Source organism: Ochotona curzoniae, unplaced genomic scaffold (genome assembly GCF_017591425.1).
Source record: "Ochotona curzoniae isolate NIBS_2020 unplaced genomic scaffold, NIBS_Ocur_1.0 contig_2688, whole genome shotgun sequence".
NCBI lineage: Eukaryota > Metazoa > Chordata > Mammalia > Lagomorpha > Ochotonidae > Ochotona > Ochotona curzoniae.
This window is the reverse complement of record NW_024465553.1, coordinates 20,240,897-20,268,087: the sequence shown is the minus strand read 5'-3', so window position 1 is coordinate 20,268,087 and position 27,191 is coordinate 20,240,897. Positions and strand designations below refer to the sequence as shown.

Genomic DNA, 27,191 nt, shown 5'->3' with positions numbered 1-27,191 from the left:
ATCCTAGGAGGAAGTATACCAGAGGCTACTCAAAGAATGTAGGTGTAAGACCACAGTGCTGGTAGGAGGGGCAGGGATGTTGACTCAACAGCCTCCAAGTGCTGGCATCCCATATGGACATAAGTTCATGCCTATACCCTGGAAAGGCAATGGGAAATGGCAATAAGCCCTTGGACCTTTGCACTCACATGGAAGACCCAGAACAAGCTCCTACCTCCTGGCTTCAGATCAGCCCAGTTCTAGCTATTGCAGCCATTTGGGGAGTGAACAAGCAAATGGAAAAACTCTCTCTGTGTCTCCTTCCCTCTGCAAATCTACCTTTAAAATAAAATAAATAAATCATTTTTTTTTTAATGTAAGTGTGGGCAGAGAGTCAGGGATCCAGTAGTACACCAAGTCTGAAGTTCCCCATTGCTTTCACATCCCCTGAGTCATGAATATGCATAAGATCAGAGGAGGGAGTTTCAAATTACCTTTGAGATTGGTACTTTAAATAGATGGACAGAATAATTTTAACAGCACAAGTTGCAAAGAAATCACACATTCTGCTCAAGCTATCATCTCATCTCAGAACAAGCTTGAGGTATATACTCCAGAGAGAACATATGACTTTGAAAAAAAAAGGAATGGAAAAAAAGAAAATTGTTCCACTGTTAGATTTTCTAAGTTCAGACTACCTAATAAATGAATGGCACCAGTATTCCATCAGCAGCCCTATAAGGTATGCATGTATAATCCCCTCAAGGACCAGATGAGGAAACCCAAGGCTAAAATAGAAAATAACTTGCCAAAAGCCACACAAGACTGATTGCCCGTGTCTCCAGTTCCTATAAAGCATTGCTTTTTTCACTTCTTTCTGTGCTGAAGTTATGAATGTGTTCACAGGCAGCTGCTGGGGAAAGGGAAGTTGAGAGCACGCATAAGGGATGCAGCAGCAGTAGATTTGAGTGTTTCTTCCACCTCGCCTGGTAGGATTCTAGACAAATGACTCAATGAGCCTCACTTTCTTCCTCTGTAAAATGAGAAAAGAACTTCATAAGAACACTTCTGCATTTCGTCTAGCAAATAATGCAGGTATACATGAATCACTATTTCACCCCTTTCCTAAAAACCTAGGTCAACGCTCACCTTTTCCTTCTGACTTTCTATGGCATCCTTGAGATCCTCTCACTGAACCCTTTATCTGCACCTCCCACAAATGACTTGAAACTGCTCTGCATGTGAGTAATGCTAGCTTATTTTCCATCTAATTGCAGCTCCCCAAATAGACTAAAGTCTACCTAAGGACAGGACCAAACACACTTGTCTGGGTCCTATAGCCTCAAGCCACATACCCAGCAGGTACAGGTGAATCGATGCTGCTGCTGGAGAACTGCTCTTTAAATAGCTTGGAAAACCTGAAGCTCGTGGACAAGAGCAGCATGATGGTAATGATACTGATAATAACAACTAGTTTACGGAGCACTTGCTTTGGGTCAGGCACAGAGCCAGCTGTGTTAAATACACTCACGTATCCTCTTCCCATCAGTCCTGGCTAGAGGATGGTTTGTTGACGGGTGAGATTGTTGGCTTTAACTAACATCAGGAGCTTGCCATCGTACAGACACTGCTTGATGTAGATACAATGTGTATTATGTAAAGCTTTGTGAGAGGCACTAATGCACAGGAAGAAAAGTAAGCAGAGGCAAGTTACGGTACACTACTTTTCACGTAGCTAGTAAGCAAAAGAACCTAGCTTCAGATTCTCCAAAGCAATGTCTAATCCTTCTGCTCCAGTGCCAACAGATTAGGTGATTTGCCAAAAGGCTAGTCAGCAAACAGACTTTCCTTAGACTTAGTGGGAAGAATGGTGAGGTTCCAGGTGAAACACCAAAGAAATAGCTTCCTACTCTCAATGACTTCCTTAGATCAGTTAATAGAACCTATCAGAAGTCAGATGCTATCATTTTAGTAATAACACCCTCTAGGAGAGCCATTCCTGCCACTCGCTCCCACACTTTCAGTGGCTTAGTACCCTAATAGCAGCTCTCTCTCCTTCCCTGTGGCTGACCTCACAAGGCAGCCTTCTCTCACCTGGATATCAGGTCTTTATGAGAAAGGTGTCAGTAACCTACCTGGGATGACCAGAGAAGGCTCACGAGAGAAGCAGGCCTGGTACACAGAATGACATTTCAATGGATTCATGTTGGAGCAACCATCACATGGGTTTCCAATCTCTTAGACAATCTCCCTGGTGATCAACGGAAGAGGCCATATCTCATTCGTGCAACACTCAGAAAAGGAGCTCCAACCCTGCAGAAATTCTGACACGAATAACTCAGAGTCATCGGAAAGTGGGGTGCGGTGGATGAAAGCAGAGGTACAAATGTCATTGTTTTGTCTTAGAGATTCTTCATTTGACCACTAAGATATCTTTCACATAATTATTCACAAATTTGTGTCAAATAAAGCACTCAGGTAATCCTTTGCTAGACTTAAGAAGGACTTCGCTAGAGTTGCTCTTGACAGAGGGGACACAATATGTCAAAACTCAGTGTAGACTGCTTGATTTCTACCAAAAGCAAACATTGGAAATCATTAGACTTTCTTTTTGGAATCACATATATGTTCACACACCGCCCTTTGATAACTGCACTGGAGTTAAACATACTGATTGCAGCAGTCAGCTTTCTGCTACTTTAAAATATTTAAGGGAAGTGACTTAGGAAGGAAGGTCTTTTTCAGCTTAGAATTTGGTGGGTCTGGCATCTGTTGGAGACTCACAATGGCAGAACAGGTGCAGGAAGGATTCTACGGCAAGTGAGGAAGCAGAAACACCAGCAGATCCTTCATCAACCCTCTTCCACAGACCCTGAATGTGGTCTCTCCTTACAACACCATCCTGATTTGATCATGAGGTTACAACCTAAACCAGTCTAATCACTACTTCCCAAAAGTCCCACCCTCAGATACCATAACTGTATCAAGCCTCCACCCTAATCCATCAACCATGAGCATTAATCTATGAACTGGAAACCTAAGTCTCTGGAATTCCAATATCTGCATGACTTTGGGGAGCCAACTCCTATTCAGTCCACAACATTCACTGATGAAGGAACTTTGTCCAGGAGACCTCACACAAAGGCAGTTATCTGAAGGCTTGTTTTGTTTTTTTGTTTTTTTTTTTTTGTTTTTTTTTTTTTGGATAGTGTGGGTTATTTGGTTCTTTCTCTCATTTGACTTTTTTTCTCACCAACTCTACAGGGCAAGGCTGTCCTGTGTATTAACTCAGGCTAAATATAACCTAGAACTCCGACTTCTGGAGTTTTTCCTCTAGCTATGCAAAAGGTATCTCTTGCCTTACCAACAAAGTTTTGGTTTAAGGGCTGCGCTCATTTCATTAGTTTATTATTCAGCCTAGATGACTGACATCAAATATCTTCCTGAGCCCCAGTCTGTTTCCAACTGGTCCCAAGTAAATCCACAGGGCTCATTCTTTCCCCTGTAGTTTACAGGACCTTCAAATGAGAACCATGGGAAACAGGCAGTGCTCACAGGCCTCCCACTTGTTGGAACTAAATGCCTTACATCAGGCTGTTTCATGGGGTTACACTGACTTTTGAGAGCCCAGACCAAGAAATCTGTGCAAGCACTTATCCCACAAGAAAGTACTATATTTGTTCACATTTTAAAAAAATTACAAACTTGAAAAGTTCAGGTAGTTTACTGACTTGTCCAAGAACAAGTACTACTAACAGGTCTTAAACTCAGATATGCTTGGTTCTGGAGCCCTGGCACTGACCTACTGGAAGAAGCCCGTCCACTGGAGAAGGAGCAGGCTTGGGAACACCTCTGGAATGCAAATACATCATTTCCAGTAGTGGCTCTCCACTATGCCTGTAGTCTTAGGGACTTCTAAATGCTTACTTATGTATGTGAAAAACAGAATGCCCATGTGCTGGTTCACTGTCCAAACATTTGACATCAGGAGCCAGAGCTAGGGATCAAACTCAGGCACTTTAAATGAGATACAGGCAGCCTAACTTCTAAGCCATACAACCACCTCATGGAATAGTCTGAAAATATTGTGATGCTAGGAGAGGTTTGGGGCAGTAGTTAAGGCACCACTTCAGATACTTGCATCCGACATCGGAGTTTCTCCTTTGAGTCCCAGTTCCTCTGCTTCCAGTCTCGGACTTCCTCTTAATTTACATTCTGAGAAGCATCGAGTGTTTAAACAAATGCTCAGTTCCCTGAGGGTCAGACAGAGCTCAGATTCCTGGCTTCAGTCTGACCCAACCTTCACTGTTGCAGGTATTTGGGGAGTGAACCTGATGGAATATTGGAAGATACTCATTCTCTCTCTCTCTCTCTCTCTCTCTCTCTCTCTCTCTCTCTCTCTCTCTCTCTCCCCCTCCCACCTTTCAAATATGGTGGAGAAACAGAACTATGTAAATATACATATCCTGATGTCATGGTTCCATCTCAGTTCTGTCCAGAACCAAGCTACCTGGCTTTTGCATCCTAGAGCTACTCTGAGCTTTAGCAGCTCAAATAACACACTCATTTGGCTGTTGTTGTCCCAGCATTCCATTCTTCGTCCATTGCCCCTCGGTGAACCAGCAGAACTATCCCTTCCTTCAGGACTCTGAACCACACGGCACAGCTGTGAGATGTGTCTCAGCTGCCCTCTGTAATTCTTCCCCCATGTCTCCTCTTGCTTTCCCTTGCCTACAGTGAGTCATGCCCTCTGCTGTGGGTTGGAAGAACATTCAGGCCTGAAGAACCGGTTTCTCATCCCAGGAAGATCTTTTGCCCATTACCAAAGCCTCTCTCTCTCTCTCTCTCTCTCTCTCTCTCTCCATTTGACCAAAGGACATTTATAGGAAGGAAAACACAAAAGTAACTCATCCTTCAAGATCTGCCTCCCCTCTACCTAGAAAAGATTGCTCCCAGCTCAGACTGATCTGTTTTAATGAATATTTATAGTCACTGCAGTCTGTGTAACTCAGTTGTAGATTGCATTCTTCTGCTGCTGACTTCAATGATTATTTTCTAATGCTTGGAGGTTTACTCGTTACCTTCTAACAAAACTGTAAACTCCCCAAATTCCAGGACTGTTTCTAAGAGGACCTCATCATGTTGTCAACTCATTTGCCTGATGCCTTCTGACAAACAAGAAGCTCTTCCAGGCCTGACACTCCCTGACACTCATCTTTGTGTGACAACAAAGGCCCAGAGCTGGTGCAGACAGGTGCTCAGTTGCACTCTGTTAAATGAGGACATTGGTAACCCCTGGTGACACTGTGCCCTGAACTTCCTGGGCACTCACAGATCATACACATGGACGAAGTGTGAAATGCAAAGGCTTAGTTCTTATGAGGAGACCTGGGTCACTCAAGACAGAGAAACTGAGCAAACTTTGCATTTTTCTTCTTTTGCTCTTTATAAATGCTTGCTTAATTGACCTCAAAATGGAACATAAAATACTGGAGAGGTTTCCTTTACCCACACCCAAGTCCCACTATTTTATACAAAGCCCCAAAATCACCCTGAATTCCATGTACACAGATACTTCCAAATGTTCACAGGAAAAGAGCTTGAGTGCAAAAAATTTTTGAAATCCAATATACATTCTCTACGAGCCTTTTGAAAACCCCTCACATACATGGATTTCAAATCTTCCCTGGCACCAAAATAAACATTTTTGATTTTATTTTCTGTAAGTTCCTGGATGCCTCTTCATACCTCCATTATTAAATATAACACATCGCAGCAGAGAAAGAACAGAAACAGGGTCCAGCAGGGTTTGGTTGCTGTCTGTACACCCACACCTGCACCTAAGTGTAACTGCTAAATAGGGAGTCTGCTCAACTGCTTAATTTTTCAGGGAAGGAACTAGATGCCCAACCCCCTCACCAGAGAGGTTGGCTGGCTATATCAGCTATAAAACAGCATTGAGCTCTGTGGAGCCCAAAGAGAGCTCCAATGTCAAACAAATCATGTTTTTCTGTTTTCCTTTGGTGCAGAAAAGTGTGTCTAGAGGCTTGTGGAATGGTGGGAAGAAGGGAATAATACAAAAGATTCAAATAAACTCATCGGTCTCTGAAAACCATTCTGATACCCTGTCCTGTGGGATGGAACCCACAGCCCACCTGTGGTGCTGCAGGTGCTCCTTTCTGTACACACAGCCACTACTAGCTGGAGTGAACTCCAGGTTAGGAAGGAAGGATGAGTTCCAATGCCACCAGCACAGAGGCTAAGGCTCTCAGGAAAGTGGAAGGGAGGCAGACAAGCAGTCCAGGGAGGCAGCTCATCTTGAAGTGCTAGAAGGAGAAGCTCCATGCAAGGTGTCTTCTGGAACACTACAGGGGTGTCCTGAAGCACCATGGCTTCCTGGACTAGCTGTAATCCCTCCCCATAGGCAGAGGGTGGCAGGAAAAAGAGCATCCTATTCAGTAACCCACACCCAGTGGCAGCCACCTGGGTGTGATCCTTCCTAACAGCCTGTATGGACAGCATTACAACAAGGTCGTGGCTGGGGAAGTTCCAGCTCAGTTTCCTGTACTGGGAAACCTGAGTCTGCAAGGAGGTCAGGGGTGGTGAGCCCTGGGGCTCAAAGGGCTCTCCCAGCATGTTTTACCTCTTACTGTGGAGTGACCAGCACCCTCAGGCTTGCTGTTAGCATTGACTCCATTTCCCATTTCGAACAGTGCTCAGAAGAGTGGTGAAATGTATTGGGAGGATGATTATTCTTCAAAGAGGCGCAGCAAGGGAAATGGAAAAAGAGCCCTCAATGCTGATCCTTGCTCCAGTTCTTCTTTTCATTCACACACACACACACACACACACACACACACATACACACACACATAATCTAGGGGAAAAAACCCTACTTTTGCTTTTTAATATATTTTCATGTTTATAAAATGGAAGTCACCTGAGTGCACATCACCAGCTGGGGTCAAGCAAGGTGACACTCGGGCTTTGCATTTTAGCTTTTGTGTTACAAACAAATATTTTTTTTTGTTTAGTGCTACATGAAACACACAACTCTAAACATTATGAATTTTTTTATTAGTTGTCTTACTGTTTAAAACAACTCCCAGGGTAAGCCGCTGAATCCCATATCAGTGCCTGAGCTTGGGTCCCACCTCTGCTTCGGATCTAGCTTCCTGCTAATGTGCACCCTGGAAGACAGCAGGTGATGGCGCAAGAATCTTTTGAGTCTCCGTCACTCTCACAGGAGACTCAGATGGAATTCTTGCTCTCTGTCTTTGACTTGAACCAGCCCTAGGTTTTGCAAATATCTGCGGGAAGTGAACCAGGGCTTGAAAGTCCGCCTCTCTCCGTGACTCTTTCAAACACTAAAGTAATAATTCATGACCTAAATATCTGTGAAGGTACTTTGTTAGCAGCAAGTGACCTTTAGAAAGATAAAGTAAAATAGCCCCCAAGTGTAGCACTGATGTGCTAGCTACTGCCCCTCAGTGCAAAAGGCCATGAGATGCCTTAGGTTGGATAAGGTTCATTCAGGCGTGAGCACAGCCCTTTGCCTGCGAGTTCAAAGTCAATGAACCAACAGCATCTATGACACAAGAAACAGGACTGTGCTTTGGCCAACTTATTTATTGATAAGTGGTGGAAAATGTGACCCAAAGTTCTCAGGAACTCAGCCCGGTATGTCCTCCAGGAGCAATGCTTTCACATTGACTAATTCAGTGTTTACTGCCAATGTACAGAGAATAACTATCATGAATCCTGAAAATTGATTATACTTTCTGGCTTAATGCTGGCCTCTTGGAATTTCAAATCACAGAGCCTCAAGAGTAGGTGCAAAAGTGTTGTCTACCCAATATTATTACCTGCCAGCCCTGTTCACTTTAGTGTATTTTTTAGTCTTTGTAAGAACCTTAGATAGCGGGCCTTAGATAGTTGCCTGTTTGGCCAGGTAAGGAAATTCAGGCCTTAGTAAATTAGTCAATTTATTTGAGACTGTGAAGCATGTGTGAGACAGAGTCCTAACGCGGCCCTCAATTTGCTTCTCTTCTTCCCATATCCACACTTTATATAATCAGTCCCTTCCCTCAGCTGTGAATACTGCAGTGATGACAGGCCATGATCATGCTACATACAACAATGAAGGGATTCTGCAGATAGAATTGGAATCTCCAATGACTGGACTTTCAGGCACTGAGCTTTAAAGGACATTATTCCCACTAATAAGGTGAGAGACTGAAAAAGCTGGAAGATTCTCTGGATGACCCTGACAGCAAGACATTAATTCTATAGCTGCAAGGAAATTAGTCTTGCCAACAACCACCAGAACTAAGAACAGGACCACTAGAATCAGAGAAGACCACTGCTGGTATCCCAACTGCAGCTCAGTTATGGTCCAGGCTGCTAAGAACCTGAGAGACAATAAATAAATGTTATCTGTGGTCATTAGTTATGTAATGCTAGAATACCAACACACATAACCAAGGAATAGCAAAGTCAGGTTCAAACACAGGCCTCTTTGCCTCCAACTGGTATTCGTCCCCTTGATTCTTGCTTACTTGCTGGGTTTGCACAACAGTGACTGGTGGAAGTGGATACTGTGCCTTTCAAAGAAGGGAAAATGAAAGAGATTCAGATATAGTGGCTACAGCCTCAGCCCTAAAACAATGATGCTTTCTTTAAAAGATGGTGCACTTCTCACTGTTGGCAGATGAAGAATGGGCATATATTTTCTCTCATTTTGTTCAGGAAATAGCTAGGGGTGTTGGGGGCAGGGAGAAGAGGGCAGCAGAGTTCACACAGCACAAGCTAAGAGCTCTGGATCCCAGGGTTGGGCGAGCCACACAAAATTGCAAATCTGTATTTTTAATGTTCACAATAGCAATTACATGTGCTTCAGCCAGCATACAGAAGGACAAGGCTTAGCTAGTGATTAAACCAGAGCTGGGTAAGCGGTTAGCAGCACGACAGAAGCCAAGCATGCTGCAGAGAGAGACTTCTTAGACAGGAGGAAATATAAGTGCAGCCACTATACAGGCACAAGTCCAACAACTGAGTGTTCAGCGCCAGGAGGGGCCGAAGCTGTGGTTACATTCATGCCCCACCCATGGGAAGCTGTAGTATTGGGCTCTGCACAACTGTAGGAAATATGAAGACCTATAAAATCCAAGCCTGATCTTCACATTTCTGACTTTGATTTCATAACAACCTGTGCATTAAGCACAGGCAGAGTGATCAGGGCCAGGATGGGGTTGGACCACTGGAGGCTGAGAATGCAGTTCCTAAGTATCACACGTCTGCTTTAGAGCTTGGCACATGACCAAATCACAAATATTAAATGGATACATTTTATTATTATTCAGCAATTCATAATGTGTAAGAAATAAGATAAAGGCAGGGTGAATCATTTCCAAATTCAAGGATTCAAAAAAAAAATAGAGGAATGAGGTAAGTGTTCAGCCTAGTAGTAAAAATATTTTCTTCTTTTAATTTTACTTCTTTCTATTGTTATTATTATTATCATTTTATGATAAAGTTTCACAGACCCTGGGATGGCCCTTATCCTCTCCCCAAACCTTTCCCGCTTCACTGAGCTCCCCTGAATTATTACTGTAATATAGTTCTTCTTAAAAGAGTCATAAATATCATTGCGCACATAGACAATGGCAGAGAGTCCAGCAACCTATTGTCAAGATATAGTAAACAGTTTCATTGGGAGTCCATCTTTCATCTGGAAGTAGAGATACATACTGCATTGTATCCTCACATCTAGATAAGACAGTCTCCATTACGCAGTTACTATACATCCCCTTAAATGAAAAGCCACAATACAAAATCAACAACAGAAAGAAAAACAGAAATTTATAACCCCATGAAGTTAAATAACATGCTACTAGGTATGACAGTCTCCATTACACAGTTACTATACATCCCTTTAAATGAAAAGCTATGAAACAAAATCAATAACAGGATGAAAAAAGAAGTTAACAATGCCATAAAGTTAAATAACATGCAACTGCATGACTAATGTGTCGCTGAAGAAATGAAAAAGAAAATCATGAACCTTCTAGAAGAAAATGATGCTACTGTATGATCTATGAGTCACTGAAGAATTTAATGAAAAAGAAGTGTTTTGAAGAGATGAAACTAAGAAAAATCTCAAAAAATATATAAAAAACCTATATCTCAAAATCCATGAGATATCGTTTCCGCTGATCTTTGTTGGTGAGATATGCCTCCTGTAGGCAACAAATAGATGGGTTTTGTGTTTTTATTTCAGTCTACTAATCTATGATATTTCATTGATGAGTTTAAACCATTTACATTCAAAGTTAATACAAACAGGTGGTAATTTTGTCCTTTCATTTTAGCAATGGGTTGTTCATTTAGTCTTCTGTTGTTATTTTACTGGGATGTTCTTCACATTTGCCTTTGGTTTTAGTGGGTGCTATTCCTCTTTGTCAAAAGAACATCTTTAAGTATCATTTATAACGGAGGTTTGGAAGAGGTATATTCTTTTAACATTTCTGTGGAAAAATTTTATTTCATTTTCAAAAACAAAGGAAGCTTTGCGGGGTACATTTTCCTGGGCCAACAATTTCTTTCTTTCAGAATCTGGAATATGTCCCTTCATTTTCTGCTGGCCTATAGAGTTTCCTCTGAGAGGTCTCCTGTGAGTTTAATTGGCATTCCTCTATATGTCAATTGATTTTTTTTTTTTCACGTGCAGATTTAAGGATCTTTTCCTTATGTTTGATTGAAGAGAGCTTGATTATCATGTGTCGTGGTGAAGACTGCTTTTGGTCAAGCCTGTTGGGAGTTCTGTGCTCCTCCTGGATGTTGTTTCCCTAGATTAGGAAAATTTTCTTTTATTGTCTCATTAAATACATTTTTAAACCCAGCTTCTCTTTCTGCACCTTCTGGGACTCCCATAACTCTTACATTTGGCCTTTAATAGTGTCTTTCAGTTCTTGAATACTTTTTTAGTCTGATCCAGCTCTGCTTCCAGCTTTTTGTTTATTTTCCCCTGGTGGAAGGAAATATCTTCTAATTCTGAGATTTTTTCTGCTTCCTCCATTCTATTTTGGAGACTCCCTGCTGTACTTTTAATTTGCTCCACTGTATTCTTCATTTCTGAGATATCAGCTTTGATTTCATTGATTTCCTGTGTGACATATTCCTTGAATTCCTTGAATGCCTGCTTCACGTGCTTCTCGTTGTGGATAAAAAGTTTTATAACAAGTGTTTTGAATTCTGTATCCCCCATTTTCTTAATGTCTTCCTCAGTTAACTCTGAGCTTGGCAAAGGGTTTTGCTTCTTTGCAGGGGAGTCTTCAGTTATATTCACTGTGCCTCTGTCTCTTCTTTTGTTCTTGGTCATTGTGCTTCTGGTTATCAGATTCTTTTCCTTGCAGCTAGTTTCTAAGCTGTGTCACCCACAGGTCTACAGTTCAATTTTACTTATTGCAGTTGATACCTGGTTCTTTGTTTGCAGTCAGTTGTGCCACTCCCTCCATTGAGTTCCAGGTCTGGGTTCTTATATTAGATTTCCACCATGGTCTCAATAGCCCCAGCTCCTGGCTCACAGCTCTTAACTTCTGTGATAACATTAATGAAGCTGCACCATTGTCTGTACAACCTTTCTTCCACTTCTGGTTGGAGCAGGTCCCAAGATTAGGGAAACAGCAGGTGTTCTACATAGCTAGGTTGTTGGTTTTGCTGATCTTGCCGGAACCTGTTGGCCTTTAGGTAGAGGACCACAGGACCTTATTTTGACCCTTACGATGCCATAGTCGGTATTATTTTCCATGTGGGACTATTGCAATGCACTGAGCTCAGTGAGTTTGCTCCCAGCTCAGCACATGCACAGCTCACTGTTGTCCCTGTAGTCTTAAAGCCTTTGCCATACCATACTAAATGGTGCCTGATGTGTCACTAATAGAGTTCTGGATCAGCTACCCAGCCCTATCTTGGGTGGAACCTGTAGGATGTCACGTTGTTGCAGTTCACTGAGCCAGAAATGAGTTCACTCCCAGCTCAATGCATGCTCAGTCCTTTCCCTAGCATTTGTCTCCTTAAACAAAAAGCGCCTGCCTCAGCTCTAGGTGGGGCAGACTGGGCTGTGAAATCCACCTTGCTCCCACGCTGCTGCCCATCTGGGACCTGATATCTTTCTCTGCTCCTGGTCAAATCAAACAAACCAGCAGGATGAGCAGTTCTTTGTCTGGGTTCACCACCTGAGCTCCTGGTTAATGTCACTTCCTACCTTGTTGCTGGTGGAGTTCCAGCTGCCACTGCAATTCAGATCACCACTCACTGAATACCGCTGGGCTATTAGTCACTGCGACACCACACTGTTGTGTCCATTGCTTTCCTGTGTCTATTAGTCTCCAGGTGCCCCTCTGCTGTTGTTCTGTCCTTTCCTATTTCCTGCAATGTACCCTCTCTGTTTTACAATGGCTAATATTTCTCCATCTGTTTGAATATGTCTCCTTACCCTATTCTGCCATCTTAATTCCTCTTCTTCTTTTAAATTTTAAAAAATATTTTTAATAATGGGCTCTGGGATTTCCCTTTCCCCCTCAAAGCTTCTTGCCCCTACTCCGATTTCCCCTCTATTATTATAATAGAACAGTCCTTCATAATCAGCCATAATTCCATCATTCTGATATTTAACTGTATCCTGACATTGTAGATACGGACAATTATAGAGAGCCCAGCATCTTATTGTCAAGATATATTTAATAGCTTCATTGAGTCTATCTTTGATTCAGAAATATAGATGCATACCGCATTGTATTTTCACATCTAGATATGATAGTTTCTGTTGCACATTACTATACAGCCCCTTCAATGTAAAGCCATAAAACAAAATTAACAACAATAAGAAAAATAGAAAACTTACAACAACACGAAGTTAAATAACATGCTACTGAATGGTCATTACGTCAATAAAGAAATGAAAAACAAAGTCGAAAACCCTCTTGAAGAAAATGATGCTACTGTATGATCTATGTGTCACTGAAGAAATTAATAAGGAAAAAAGACTTTGTTGAAGAAATGAAAATAAAAACAAAAATACTGAAAAGATGCTTAGGCTCCCTAGCTGTCAGAGAGATACAAATGAAAACACATTGAGGTACCACCTAACTCTAGAGGGGTTGGCCTATATTCAGAACTCTACTAACAGAAACTGCTGGCACGGATGTGGGAAGAAAGGCACTCTCCTTCACTGCCGATGGGAGTGTAGGCTAATACAACCACTGTGGAAATCAGTATGGAGAGTGCTTAGAGAACTGCACATAAACCTGCCACATGACCCAACTATCCCGCTCCTAGGAATATATCCAAAGGAAATGAAAACTACATATGAGAAGGGGGATCTATAATCCTATATTTAGGGCAGCACAATCTACAAAAGCAAAGACATGAAAACAATCCAGATGCCCATCCAAAGAGGACTGGTTAAAGAAACTTTGGTACATCTACTCCATGGAATATTTCTCAGCCATTAAAAAGAATGAAATTATACCATTTGCAACTAGATGGTCCCAACTACAGACCATTATGCTCAGTACAATAAGTCAGTCCCAAAAGGACAAATACTATATATTCTCTCTGATATAAGGCAGCCCTCAGACAAATCATGAGACCAATAGCCCTTTTCCATATGCTTTTTGCTGCATCCCATGTGTTTTGATGCTTTTATTTTTATCTTCATTTCTTCCAAAGAGGCGCTTTTCTCTTGTCGAATTCATCACTGGTTCATGGATCACACAGTGGCATCACTTTGCTCAATAGGCTTTTTTGTTTTCTTTTTCATTTCTTCGCCCATGCATTGGCTATTCATTGGCATGTTTTTCAACTCCATGGTGCTGTAATTTTTTTGTTTTAGCTTCATACCTATTGTTGACTTTGTTTCATGGCTTTTCATTTAAGGGAATGTGTAGTGGTAGCATACTAGAAACTATCATATCCAGATGTGAAGATACAATACAGTATGCATCTCTACTTTCAAAGATGGACTCCCAATAAAACTGCTGAACATGTCTAGAGAATAGGATGCTGGACTGTCTAGCATTGTCTGTACAAGCAATGTCAGGGCACACTTAAATAACAGACTGATGAACTTATGACTGCTTCTGAAGGACTATACCATTGTAATAATATGGGGAAAATCAGTTGGGAGTGAGAATTTGGGGAGGGGGTAGGGAAATCCCAAACCATATGGAATTGTACCATAAAATTCCAAATTAAAAAAAATAAAGGCAAAAATCCTTGAAAAAAAGAAAAGACTTTGCTGAAGAAATGAAAATAAAAACAAAAGTATGAACAAAAACCAAAACCCATGAGATACAGCAAAAATAGTATTGAGAAGGACATTTATAACATCAGGTTCTTACAAAAAAATTAAAATGTCTCAAATAAATGAACTAATCATTCACTTAAGATGCCTTTAAAATGCCCACATTCCATACTGGAATACCTGAGTTCAACTGCAGCCTATAATTGGTTCCAGCTTCCTGCTGATGCAGACCCTGGAATGCAGTCATGATGGCTCAAGAAGTTAGGTTCTGACAGGCCACCTGGAGACCTGGATTGGTTTCTGGCTCCAAGAGACAACATCATCTGAGGTGACATTGTGCACATTTGGAAGGTGAATCAAGGTGAAGCATTTTTCACCTACTTAATTAAAATTTTAAAGATTTTTTTTTTATTTGAAAGGTTGATTTTGCAGAGAGAGAAGGAGAGACAGAGAGGTCTTTGACCTGCTATTTCATTCCCCAGATGGCTACAGAGGCCAGACTGACACAAAGCTTGAAGCCAGAAGATTCTTCCAGGTCTCCAACATGAGTACAGGGGCCCAAAGACTTGGGCCATCCTCTGTTGTTTTACTAGGTCATAAGCAGGGAGCTGGATTGGAAGTGGAACACCTGGAACATGAACTGACACTCATATGCTACAGTGTGCTGTCCCCACTCTACCTAATTAACTCTAGAATCATAAGTATAGGACCCTGACTGAGAACACCAGAATCAGATAGGAAAGTGCTCCTCTTCAGCGATGTCAGGGGAAGGGAGAGAACAATGCCTTCTACAGTGTGATGAGTGAATTGGCTCATTAAGGGCAAGGGTCTCCCTCAAGAGGAGTCCAAGGGGGCTGGTTTGTACCTTTTTTTTCATGTGAGTCCATAGCCGTGACTCCACTATGAACTCACATTGTTTCCCACTAACACTACTGAGTCATCAATGGCTCTAGATGCTCCACTGTTGCTCCATGCTGCCCTCAGCCATGTCCACTGGCCCTCTGGAGCCCATAATGTAATTAATGGAGTTGTTCTATGTTCAGAGGGCCCGGCAAAAGTCCACATATACACACCCTTGAGCTAACAAAGACTTTTGCTCACCCTCCTCCCAGAGCTTGCCTCTCCCTCTCCTTTAATTCTTCTATATTCTCTGCATCCCTTCTTTCTTCCCCTTCATCTCTCAAACAGGTTTGATAAAATCCACATCAGGATGCATAAGTGTCAACCTCAAGGTCACCTTTTGCCCCAGCCTGGGGCTGCTCTCTCCTCAGGGGAGCAAGCTGTCATATTTCCTGACATCCTCAAAGGAAGCCCAGATAATGACAAGTTCCTCCACCTTCCTCCAGACAGCTCTTTGACTCTTTGTCTTGAGATCAACTGTCTCTTCCTAGAAGTTCACCTCAGGCTCAAGGAGGGAATATGCGGGGTCTTCAGAAAGTTCATGAATAATGGGAGCAATGAAAAAGTATGAAGAATGTGGGCACCACAAGAAACTTCACTTTTAATTCCGCTTTTCTACAAACCTTATTAGTCCCCTTGTGCATAACAGAGGAACCTGAGCAAAATGCTTGCCCAGATAGATCAGAATGGCTGGGACATGGCCAAGATTCCACTAGCTACTAAACAACCAGCATATGACATTCTCATTGTAATTGAGAGTAGGCACTAAGCTAAAAGGTCTTACCTGGCATGACCATATTCAACTCTCTCAACTACCATACGAGGTAGGTAGTGACTTGTCAGCCTATGTAAATGAATGAAAGATTGGGTAACTTTCTCCAGGTCACATCACCAACAGGTAGTAACTCGGTCTGTCCTGGTCCACTCAGTTAACCATGCTGTTTCATTAACCCCAGGTGGGTATTGGATTCAGCCCATAGGCTTGCTCTCACTCTTCCTTTATTAGTGATTTCATTGTGGCAATGATGAGGCAAAGCCCGGGAAGACTTTGGGAGACTACTAGATTGGAACCAGGAGATGATGGGGACTCCCAAGCATCAAGAACAGTCCTTGTCTGAGCACCCCAGAGTAAAGAATGGAGTGGGACTGAAGAGAGCCTCCCTAAGGCAGACCTGTCCTGCCAACAAGGACCCACTGCAGAGGAGTCTGAGTAAGTACTGCAAAAAATGCACAAATTTGCACCCAATCTGATAAGATTAGCTGTATTCCAGGGATAGGAGTTGGAGAGAGCAGCTTGGGGCAGTGGCAGGGGACTGCAATTACAAGGCCCAGTAGGACATAATTACACACTCTTGGGAGGGGGTGTTTAACCGAATTATGGGGTGCATCCTGAGCATCATAGGTGGTCCATAATCAGAGCAGTTGGACAGCCCCCTTTGCAAGGCGGGAGCATCAGCCGGGGTCAGGCTGTAGAAGGGCTCAAGGATGCTGTGGGTCTTAGAGACTAAAAGAGGATAAAAGAGGTGAAGAGTGGAGCATGGCCAGCACACTCTGGCCCGCAGACTTGCCAGGTGTATTGCAATCCTAGATCTCTGAGTAGCTGCAACTTGGAGACAGAGGACAGGAAGGCATGTGCCAAGAGCCCACTCATTTCGTTCGTTCATTCATTCATTTGCTAGATACTAATTGTGTCCCCAAAGTGTGTACAATCCTGCATGCTATCATCTTGAGGTGAGTTACAATGCCTAATACCACGTAAATACTATGTAAAGACTTGTTACACTGTATTGTTTCAGGAAGAATGACAAGCAACAAAAAACATACCTGTTTAGTACAGATACGATTTTTCCCCAAAATAGAGTCAGTCCATGGTTGGCTTGATTCATAGAGGTGGAACCCATGAATATGGAAGATCAACTGTTCTTTGAGACACTGAATTTCATGTTTTATACAAATACTCTATGTCTTATTGTTCAGGAAAAATAACAACATTGGTAAGCCTTTCCAGACGTCTGAACAATAGTGTAGCCCAGGGAACCAGCACCGTTTCCATTCTTTCCAGAATAGTCTCTTCTCCCTAGGGAGTTACTCTCACCTAAACAACCTTCAACAGTTAATGGCTATTATCTCCAAAGTCTTTTATATCTGTCTGTTCCTCTGATAGCCAGTTTTTGGCTGTGTTCAATCTATACATCCTTTAACTCCCCCAGCTCCCAAGCAGAAAGCCTGATATTCTTCCAACAGTCCACACAGATTAGCAGCAGCAGCATTACCCTCTGCTTTGGTTACAATTACATTAACTCATTAGAGAACTTTCAACTCTCTTTTGCTATATTTTGTGAGAAAAAAATAAAGTGGAACTCTATCCCATAATCAGCAAACACTATTCTAAAATGTCGGTTCAGGTATTGAAACTGGCATGAGGCAGGGGGCTGTACTGGTGGTATGTTAAGGAAACCTGCTGTGTTAGGAAGCAGTTTGAAAGATCCTAGTCGTATATGGGAATGATTTGCTTCTTAGGTTCAGTGGTAATTTATGTCCCTGTGGCTCCATCCAGGGAACAGAAGAGGTTCTGTGTAATGTAGCATAAAGAAGAGCGATTCATGGAGGTTTTTCTCATTAGAACTGCCCAGTTTCATCCTCATGCATCTCAATGAAATGAATATTCCCATTTTCATTTCTTTGTTTAAGATTTTTTTTTTGAAAGGCACAGTGACAGAGAAGGAGAAAGACACACACAGAGAGAGAGAGATGGAGAGAAGTGGGTGAGGAAGATACCTTCCATGCACTGATTTACTCCCCAAATGGCAGCAACAGCCAGGGCTAACTCAGGTTGAATCAAGAAATCAAGCCCTTCATCCAGATCTCCTATGTGGGTGGCAGGGACCCAAATACTTGGACCATGATCTGCTTCCTCCTAGGTGCATGAGCAGGGAGCTGGATGCGGAGCAGAAGACAGAACTCTAACCAGCACCCTGGTACGGGACGTGGGTGTCCTAAGCAGGGACTTAACCTGTTGCACCACAATGCCCACCTCTTCTTTATTCCATGAAGTTCCTTCTATCTCTAGTCTCAGGTTGGTGAAGCCCTGTCTGTTTCTTCCACCTACAGCTGAGTTCAGACACAGCCTCACAAATTCTAAGTTGGCTTGTGGACAGCCACTACTAGCTGTCTGGAGTGCACACCAAAGGAAATCCTGTTTCCAACCCGGCCCTGTGCACCTGATAGAGCCATATAATGCCAGAAACAGATGAGAACATGTGGGCTTCCCAGGAGGAGTGCCTAGAAAGGCTTCGTGTTACAGCCCTTAGGATCACAAGGAGGTGCCTGTTGGCTGCAGCAAAGTGCAGCTGACCACAGGGGGAGGGGTGGGGTGAGAGCCTCCAGGGCAGTTGCCATTCTATCCCTGGCAGGCACAAGAGGGAGAGAAACTTCTGTCTTGGTCTGGAATGCAAGCTGTCCTGGAAACCCAAGCCCCAGAAAAAGGTTTTGAAAGTGACTCAGTACCCAAATAGCACACTTGCAAATGACAGCAAATTATCTTCTGATTCTTATCTCCTGCAGAGGACAGATCAAAAAAAAAGGTGAAAGGGGATAAATGACCCAGGTAGCCCTGAAATGGGACTGAGCATCACCCACTAGGAGGGTTTTCTGTAGATCTGAGCAGAAGCCAATCTGACATTGGCTGTGGAGTTTGAGATCAGCTTATTGCATCTGATTGGACATGGGAGCCCAGAAGGGGGCCCATTTCTCCCATTCTCCAACTTACAGCTCCAGCACAGGCCACTGAAAAATCAGCGCTCTCTGGGGATTGTATCTGTGCCAGTTTGAAGGTGAAAGGCATGGGACTCCCTTCGAAGAGACATTGCTCAGCACTTATAGATACATCTCCTTAGAGCTTATCACACCATCCCCACGGTCACTTCACTTTTCTATTCCATAATCCAGTTGTGGCAAATTAACTGGTGTGGGAGCAAGGGGGTACTTGACACAGGAAAACCAGCTTACACCTAGCCAGTGGCTTTGGCATAGACTAGAAACGTCTTTCCAGGTAGGAGCTGAAAGCACATATGGAGAAGTGAGGTGGGAGACAAGACTGCTGGCCTGACAGGTATCACTGTAAGCTGGAAGGAACAGAGAAGAAGACACAGAGAGAACCAGAAATGTCAGAAACAGAGACCATGGGGAAGAAGAAAGAGAAGGTGGAACCCACAGCTTCGGCATCCCCAGTGGCTTCTGAATACTTCTGTCCCAGCCTAGTCTGCATCTTCACAATCAAATCTTCTTGCCTTCTCATACATCCAGGAAAACACGTGAAGTGAAGGAAGAAACAGCTCCAAAGTGAGCGACTGGGTTTCTGGGAGGTATCACCCCTATTGCACTCATGAAGCGAGTGCTTTCTTGACTGAATGATAGGCTTCGTTGCAGGACACTTGCACAGCTACTTCTCTATCACCTAAGAACATCGTGGATCAGATGGGAGACAGAGGGCAGCCCCCAGCAAGTCAAAAAAGGGAGTATCAAGAATAAAATCCTAAGAAAAGAGGAGAAGACACACATGGAATGGAGGAAGGAAATACTAAGTAAGGCATGGGACCACAGTGCTAGCTGCTGCAGCACCTGGCACATGTTCAGCAGAGAAAGAAAAGATGCAGCAAAAACACTTGAAAGAAAGAGAGATTCTCATACAAACAGAACAGGACACAAGCAAGGAAACAGAGGGGATCCAAATGGCGATTTGTTTCCAGGACTGTGGTTAGTCCTGGTGGCTGAAGATGCCCTGCACCAACACAGCTTAAAAAAGACAAGGTCAGGAGGGCAGGTGGGAATGCACAGGGAGAAATCCAAAAGGTTGGTGGAGCAGCACTTAACAGACTGGAAAAAGGTGGATTATTGGATCGAGATGATGGTTGGAGTCATCCACAATCCATAACCTCTTCAGCAGCCAGATTCTGAGAATTACATTGCAGTCAAGAAGACCTAATACAAAATATGGTGTCGAGCACATGAACCCCCACCCACCAAATGGTAATTGAGGTGGGCTGAACCAGGCATAGGTTAGCCAAGATGTGTCTATGCTGAGCTTGGCTATGGAGGGTAATAAAGGGGTCAAATTCATAACCGAACTTAAATACACACACTATCTAGTAGTCATTACATTTTCAGAAAAAAAGTGTTCCTCCCTACTTGCACTAAATTGCACTCTCCACTTTAAATTCTTCTCTAGCTAGCCTGATAATTTCTTACTTGGGTACCCAGTAGGTGGTGGGGTGGAGAGAGACTCCTTATAAATGATAAGTCTCATGCTACCTGAGAATATTTACCTAGTGCTTTTCTTCATGGTGACTTAGCAAAATACTCAAAGCATTTGATTCTTACAACAATGTTTCCAGGCTGTGCAGAATTTAAATACGGGGACATTGCTGCATCTGCAGCTCAAATTCTCTCTCTTCACCAATCAAATATGTGTTCCTGGCTCTACGCCAAGACTTCCACCTGAGTTCTCAAAACAGAGCAGTCTCTCTTGAAAATAACAACAAGGAAACAATAGCTTGAGTGGTTGGAGACCACAGTTCTGACCTCCACCCTTGAGGTAGGGTGCATAACCAAAGGACGCAGAAGGAATGATATTCGTGCTCCAGCCAAACACGCGTGGGAAATGAATGAGCAGGAAGGGCCTCCTCACTCACCAACCTCACTTTGTTCTGGTAACCTTTGCCTTCAATCTTGAGAAAGAAGGAGGAACTTGGCCACAAGGCCCAGAAGCTTTAAGAAAAAAAACAGAATATCAACAAGACCCAGGGCAGGATGTCAAGCGACAGCCCTTCGTTACTGTTGCCTGAAGCCCCAGTTAGCACATCTCCAAGCAGCACAAAGTGTAGGCTTTGAGGAATAAGCTTTCTAGTCCTCTGAGTGGCTGACCAAGAGACTGTCTCTAACCACAGAACCTCTTTCTCCTCAAACTCTCCCCCAGCCATGTGCTCCCAGGTGGGACCTCTGACCCTGCACCACAGAGAGAAGACCACTCTGTAAGTAGACTTGGGGAGGGGGAACACTGTACAAGCAGTGTGGTTATGTCAGCGACAAGAGCTGCCTACTTCAGTGTTGCCAAAGGATGCTTACCCAGGAGGGCTCTGGCTTCCCTGGAGATTTCTGCAGACGTGTAAGGTTCTCAGAAGATCTGGGCTGCATTGTGGACCTGGAGTTGGAATATGCTGTTCTCTGACATACTTTTTTTTTTATACTTTTGAATCAAACGTAATAATTGTACATATTTACTAGGTCTTTGACTGATTTGACAATCTCAGAAATTGAGAGAGAAAAAAAGTGTATTGGGACCTAGGGTGCCTATGGCCATAATATCCAGAGCACGGTTGGCATTTGGTCTAGTGATTAAGACACCAGTGTTGTGCATGGGGAGTGTCTGCATTAAATTCCTGGCTCTGGCTCCCAATCCCCGCTTCTTGCCAACGCATACTGTGCCAGGCAGCAGGTGATGGTTCAGATAGCTGGGTTCCTGCCAAGCACGTGGAAGAACTGCATTTGGTTCCTCACTCTTTGCTCTCAGCGCTGAGATTAGCACTAGTCGTTGCAGGCATTCAGTAGTGAACCAGCAGATGGAAGTTCTCTCTCTCCCTCCCTCACTCTCTCTCATTTAAAAATATCCACATAGCTTTCACTCACTCCTTTGGACATAGACACCTGGGAACTATGTTTGCACTGTCCTACATGAGGTGCTTCACTGCACTATTAACTATCCCCATTCAACCACTGGCCCCAGGGACAGATTCTCTCCTCGGAACACATCATCGCCAAGGACATGCCCCTCTGAGCTGCAGGTTCTAGTGATCGACTGTTTACTTAAAGGAAGGGAAGAATCTTGTTTCTGGCCTTGAAGATGGAAGGAAAGAGAAAGGGGGCAATGTAGTGGGGAAGAGCTGTTACTGTCTCTAACCCGCCTGGGGCTTGGGGCTTGTCTCAAGTTATGTGGGACGGTCTACAGACAAACCCATCGCTGTGTGGCTGCCAAGAGAAGTTCCCCAGAGGAAACTGTCCAATGCAGTCACATTGGACAGTACACAAATTGTACCATGAGAGCTGTCGGTGAACAGATTTCTTGGAGTAGAAACATTACAGAGAAAGCAGTCCTGGAAGGAAAGGGTATGCATCATTTTTAGAAAAAGTAAAAAAATTTAAAAAAATAACTCATTAGTGAATGGAAACAAGGTCCAAAATGCAGCTGATCAGCACAGCCTCAAAGCTGTCCCAGCTGTGCATGTCTCTTTTTCTTGGTAAAGAATCAACTTAAAGAAAGCTCTTAAAACAAATAAACAAACAAAACAAAAAAAAACACGTCTATGGACTCAGTATTTTCCTTTCTAAGCAGTCTCAAAGTGAATCAAAAGGTTAAAAATAGTCACACTATGTTAAGCATTCCTAGTTAAGACATTTGTCACATGATGCTTCTTGATTCAGACTTCTAGAACATCTTCCACCCGAGAGCCTGGTTCTTTTGCAACCTTTTACTAATAAATAAAAATAAAATGGAGAAATGCAAACCAGAACTGGGGGATAAGAATTAAATAATCACTTTTAAAATATTTGCAGCCTTATTAGAAAATAAAAAGATGAATTTTATTTATTTGAAAGGCATAGAGAGTTAGTTTCTTGATCTGCTGATTTTCTCTCTAAATGCCAGAAACAGGCTGGGCTGGGCCAGGCTGAAGCCAGAGCATGAAACTCCATTCTAGACTCTCACATGGATGCAGGGGCCCAGTACTTGGGCCATCTTCTGCTCCTTTCTTAGCTGCATTAGCAGGTGGATCAAAAGCAAAGGTGTGGGACTGAAACTCTTGCTCCGATATATGACGCCTGCTGGTGACTAAGCTCATTGTGCTGCAACACTGGCCTTCAACCTTAACTCTTTCCTGCTACAGAGCTGTGTGATCTTGGACAAGCTCCTTTCCATCTCTGAATCTTGGCTTTGTAATTTGTGAAACAGAAGGTCAGATACCTTCCAACTTTCACAAATGTACAGCACCATCAACACTTCACTCTTCTTTTAAGGAGGCCTGTGCTATATTTAATTATAGTAGATACCGATATTTGCATATTTGACATCTGTGGCTTTGACTATTCCCAGAGACCCTCAAGGCCCGTGAGCTGCCATCATCTGTTATTTTGCAGTGGCATGCTGTGATCCTGGAATGGAAAAGCCAATCATTTGTCTAATGAGTGATATTAGCATGCAGACAGAAGCCATAGTCTGTGAGGTTGTGCTATTGTGTGCTAAGTCTTAAGGGCCATAAGTCCCACAATGTACTGTAGTGAAGGTCCCAAAGGCAAGTGTTCTTCTAGGTCTTGAAGACGTCAACAGCAGCCTTGTCAAATGTCAAGGGTTTCTGGTGGCATGACTGTAAGGTAGCGACCCCCTACTGCTCTCATGAAGGTGACTTCAGAGTGTCCCACAAGGCAGGGAGCTCTCCTTTCTCTCTCACTGATCTGTCTCAGCCATATTACTTTGATTTCTCTGGTTACCTTCATCCTTTCCCCTGAGGGTAAGATCCTTGAATGCTGAAATGTTGTCTTGCCTCACTCAGGTATTTATTCCCTGTGTCTAGCAATGTATCTAATGCAAAGGAAATATTTTTAAAATGTTTGTTAACTGACTTGTTTACCTTCTATGAGAAGGTTGTCTGTCCTAAAGGTGCATTTTTTATGCATGTTTTACATTTTACCACTCCCTTGCATCACAGACACTGTTATTTTTATCATTTCAAAAAAAAAGAAAAACACTAGGACTTGGAAATGTGCAGTGACTTCATTCAAAGTTACTCAGCTGGTAAATGATGAATTCACATCTGCCTGTCAGACTTTAACACTCAATGCCCACCTATCCCGTTGTGCTACCAAGGGCAGCGTTGAAGAAGTAAAGCATAAAGCCAAACAGGTGATTTCACGGATCCAATATTATTACCAGAGCTCCAGCCTGACTACATAATTTGATTATATTTAGAAGGGTATGTGAGAACAAATTATTAGGACACTACCAGGCTTGGTAGGCAAATAGAGCCACCCAAAGGGGTGGGGACTAGAAAATGGAATTGCTCCATTATATAGCATCTGTCCAACTACCTTGAGGGTTCAATTTCAGTTTCCAGATTGATATTGCAATTAGCAGGGCCTCAGGGTAAGATCTGGGTTTTTGCTAGGCTGGGGTTGAAAGTTGGAACTGGAAAACAAACATCCATGATTAAATTAGCTAGTCACTTGAAAAGCCATCTTCTCTGCATCTCATTATTTGGTCAAGAGCTTTAAAGCCTTTCCACTCCAAGTTGGGACTGGCAGCATCAGAAGCTTATTGCAAATACAGAAACTCAACCCTCAGCTGAGACCTTCTGCATTTTGGCAAGAACCCTAGGTGATTGATAAGCAAGTTAAAATTTAGGAAGCAAGACTCCAGAAGACACTTTAAGGTCCCTCCTGGCTCTAATATGTTATAAGTTTAAGTTAGGACTATCTGTGGTAACCAAAAACCAGCATGCTCATTAATTAGTTTCCACAGAGATCTAAGTAAACTGACCATTTCATCAGTACATTCTGAAGAGTATTGTTAATTCATCAATATTATTGTTAAGCACTTTGTCCAACATATAACATCCATCAGATATGCTGCACACAACTGAATCATCATTATAGCTCTCCTGGGTTGCTAAGATTCCTATATACATGGTCTTGGACATGTCTCCCCACTTCCTCAATAGTGTCAGAATTCTCATCTCGAGTACTTAGAACCCATGGTTTTTCTGCTTACATAACACTGCTTCAAGTTGGAAAATTACAATTTTAAAGTATTAAGGTCAGAGCTGCAGAGTGAGGACAGAGTAACGGGTTCTGGATTCATCCCTCTACAACAAATCAGTCTCAAAGGTTAAAACAGTACTACAATCTAAAAACAATGCAAAGGAGCAGATGTGAACACAGAGTTGTTCACCCAAGCTCAGACTATGTGGATTAGCATCTTAAACTTCTGGATATTGATATGCATGTAGAGTGAATGAACACTCATTATTCATTTATACCAAGATACAGCACAAACTGAAATCCAAGTGAATGTGAGAAAGGCTTAGTCATATCAGAGATCACAAGCATAAAAATTATTATTAAAGGAATAGGGAAACCGGAACCCATTCTCTGCTCTCTCAAAAACCACCTTACATGGCAATGGTAGGGAGGGTACTCCACGAGCGAAGTCCTGAGCCTGTGGGATTATAGCAAATTGTGTGGCCCTGGTGTCATATATTGCCCACTGACATTGCCACAATTACGTGTGAAATTTTGTCTTCCAGCCAAGGGCCTGTCCTTCATTTGTATGTATACGCTCTCTCCCCAGAGCATATATAAATGGACAGTATTCTCTGGAAGAGACACAGGTTTTTACTTACGCTAACAAATGATTATCCTTCCCAGCAAAATGACTATACAGAGCCCTAATAAATCAATTTGTCAACGGCTATTTTCCTTCAGGAGACAATATCCTCTGTTTCATTTTTGGCTTAACACAAATATGACCTACACTGAGTACATGTGTGTCTGGGGCAGACAATCCTCGAATGGAAAGGAACTCCAAACACATCTGACCCTGCCTCTTGTCCGAACAGTGTTTGGTATTCCCACTGTGCACACGAGACAGTGAGATTCACAGCCACTAAATGACTTACCCAAAGTCACATCCTTTGCAAGAAATTTGAGCTTGGGCAGGAGCAGAATCTCCTGGGTCCCTCAGCCCTGTGCTCAGTGGAACCCCACCCTTTTTGAACAAGTTTCTCTATGACACTTCTTGCTCTAGTCCAATGATCTACCTTTTCTTGGGGGACCTTCCTTCTCTCTTCTAGAAGTTGCAGGGGTTCATGTCTGGTTCTTAAGATAGTTCAACATCATATTCCTCACAACATCTCCTACGTCTGCCTATTGCTTGTGGGAGCAAACAGGAACTCAGAGGGAGGTTGCCCTTTCTCATTTCCATCCTGCTCGGCCACTCTAGACAGCCTGGCATCTTGTAAGCTGCAAATCCTAGAGGGAAACCATCTAGTTTTCTTTTTCAAAGCCCTCTACCTAGTAAAAGAACAGAATATCCAATGTGCAAGAAGATTTGATGGGGAGGGCCCTTAGGGTAACCAAGGCAACAGAAGCCCAACACTTGGAGTTTCTGAAGGAGTATCTGCATCAGTAACCTGGGAAGTACTTCAGGACATTCCTGGACGGTGAAAAGATGGCCACACAGGTAGATATATTGTCCAACAATTGGTAAAGGCTTTTCTTTCCCTGCTTAGCCAGATTTCAGAGTTTAGAACCTAGACTACAGGCAGGTGGCCACCGTCCTGGGAACTCAACTTCTGCAACACATCTCCACCAGTACCCAAGCCATACGGGTTATTCTGCTCACCTCAGCTGGGCAACCTTGCATTGTCAAACACTATATGAGCATTGAAAGATAAATAATCACACAAGTTCCAGATTAAAGGCGAGGTGCCTTTTATCTTTTATCCAATTATAACCCAACACCAGGGGCAAAGCCAATGCCATTTGCTTTCTCAGGGATGTCCTGAGTGAGCTCTCCTCTCACGGAACAGAAAAGATTGGCTTCAAAGCAAGGCAGGAAAGAGAGGCCTAAGCAGCTGCCTAGCTCCTGTGTAGCCACGGAATCCTTCAAAATCTATCACAAAACTGCTGTCAACTCAAATGCCACCCAAGCATCATTTGGACTTTCAGGAGATGTCGAGATGCCCTATACCCAGAGGACCCATCACCAGATTCTTTGGCCAGTCACAATTTAAAGAGTGAAACCCGAAAGAGGATTTGGAAGCAGAATCTGGCTGGCAGTGTCTGCTTATCCTGCATACCTGTGATAGGAATCAAAGGTTGACATTAGCACAACATAAGCAAGAGTTTTCAAGGAGCGCAGTGGAAACAGAAAGAGAACACAGGAAGTGGAATGCGGGAGGAG

The 27,191-nt window shown here is 43.0% G+C and overlaps 1 protein-coding gene across 6 annotated transcripts in view; it reads right to left on the bottom strand.

Moving 5' to 3' along the window:
* The window catches only part of SLC8A3 (solute carrier family 8 member A3), a 140,566-nt gene that overhangs the window by 92,763 nt on the left and 20,612 nt on the right, over nt 1-27,191 (bottom strand). The gene's annotated exons all lie outside the window — the stretch shown is intronic.